Source organism: Heteronotia binoei, chromosome 2, assembly GCF_032191835.1.
Source record: "Heteronotia binoei isolate CCM8104 ecotype False Entrance Well chromosome 2, APGP_CSIRO_Hbin_v1, whole genome shotgun sequence".
NCBI lineage: Eukaryota > Metazoa > Chordata > Lepidosauria > Squamata > Gekkonidae > Heteronotia > Heteronotia binoei.
This window is the reverse complement of record NC_083224.1, coordinates 68358210-68360187: the sequence shown is the minus strand read 5'-3', so window position 1 is coordinate 68360187 and position 1978 is coordinate 68358210. Positions and strand designations below refer to the sequence as shown.

General features: G+C 38.8%; 1 non-coding gene across 1 annotated transcript; it reads left to right on the top strand.

Annotated features, from left to right (window-relative positions):
- Positions 1 to 641: 641 nt before the first annotated feature.
- TRNAA-UGC (transfer RNA alanine (anticodon UGC)) lies at positions 642 to 713 on the top strand. The gene has a single exon. It is a non-coding gene; the product is annotated as a tRNA-Ala (tRNA).
- The last annotated feature ends 1265 nt before the right edge of the window (positions 714 to 1978 follow it).

Sequence of the window (1978 nt, the reverse complement as noted above, 5' to 3'; positions counted from 1 at the left end):
GAATGAAGTAGATGAGCCACCCTACATTAATACTATTTCCTCTTTGAAGCTACATTCTGCATATTCCCTCCCACACACGTCCGAGAACACATGCTGAGCAACTGTGATCAGCATGATTTCTGAAGTTCCTTGATGACTGTAGCTGAAAAGAATTCACACCTCAGTTGGTACTGATGATGTGACAATGATGGGCCATTCAATTAGGTAAGAAATAGAACATAAAGAATTTGTTAGTGGGGGCTGACCATTAATTGCATTGCTTCATTCTTCTGAAATCTGGTTTGCATCCAACACTGCCTAATACAATTAAGTTGGCAAAACATCCTGTATTCTGTTTTAAGTCTCTACAAACTGCAGACTAGAGGATTTTCTGCCATGCCACAAAAGATACTTCCTCTCCTTGGTTTTGTACTGGACAACCAGCCCAATGTGTCTCAGATGTTTGCTGTTTTGAGATTTTTTTTTGGTTGGTCCTGATAAACATGAGTTACACAATTGTTATTTTTGATTCCACCCCCCCCCCATGGCCCAAGACAACAAACTATAGTAATTCTTCCATTCTGTGCAGAGGGTCATCCTGCTATTCCAGGTCGTTTTCTGCCCATATTCTATCTAAATCTGCAAGGAAAACAGAATTGGGAGAGGTTGTGGCTCAGTGGTAAAGCTCTTGCTTTGCATGCAAAAGGTTCCAGGTTCAATCCCTGGCATTTTCTAGTTTAACATATCAGGGAGATGGACTTGAGCTCAGAGCAGACAAGTACTGATCTTGACAAGTTCTGACTCAGTATAAGGCAGTTTCATGTGTTCATGAGATATAATGAAGAAGGAAAGGGGTAACTTAACGGCGTAAGAATATTTTGAATTGAAGTCAGAATTAGTCAACATAGCTGACTTTTCATCTACATTGTGTGTTAGCTTAGGCAGTGAGTGAGCCAGTCCATTTCTCTTTTAGTTTGATTTTTCCAACCCTTTTCAATTGTCTAAAATTTCAAGCAATTGCAGACTCTCTCTCTCTCTTTTTAATCAAGACATTTTTACAATTCTCCAGCAGCATTCAAGTAACTTTATGGTAATTTGTCATCTGCCACAGGATATTTCTTCAACTCATTTTATTGGTTTTCTAATAAAAATTTCACACAACCCAATGAATACTTTAGGCACTGAGAGGGGATTAAAACACATGCTGAAGTACAAATTCAAGCTGCATAAAGGGAATGGATTGGTTTCATGGCCTAATATGGAAGTGCAAAGGGCACCGAGACTGTGAAGAAATTGAAAGCTGTGGTTATCATCTCAGGACACAGCCTATTCCAAAATATTCCAAAGCAATCCAGACACAAACTAGATGACAAAGCAACCAGAAATCATACCATCTCATTTGCTTTCCATTCTGCTCCGCCCTGTGAACAATCAACAACACACTTTCTGGTCTGATAAGGAGAAGGAAAAAGAATTATCTAAAGGCCTTTGCTCTTCCTTTCACATTGTCCTTCTGCTTTTGCCTGTCTCATTGCTGTTACTTTAATCTTGATTCCAAAGTTTGTATGCACATGTGTACTGTGGATTAATGTGGGACTGTTCAAGAAAACTCTTGATGAAGTGGTATTAAGATCTGGAACTGATAAGGCTAAAAAGAGAATATGGTGCTATTCCTTAAGATCCATATTTACCAGGACATCTGCAGGAAGCATTTAATAGTTTATTGTGATGAAATACTCTTTCTAACCCTACCAGAGTTCCCTCATAAATTTCACTAAGGGCTCCAGCATAGGACTTATAAAGACCTTATAGCTCACTTTGTACACAGCTGTGAAACTCACTTGGCCTGGTATTTGAAAGGAGATACCTATGTAAGGATGTATCATTTTATTGCTCTTCCATCTTTCTCTTTGTCAAGTACAATACTGTATAGACACCACTGTGCCATAAAATGTCTTCCTGTTCACTTGGTCACAAACCAACATTTTCTTTCATCTTG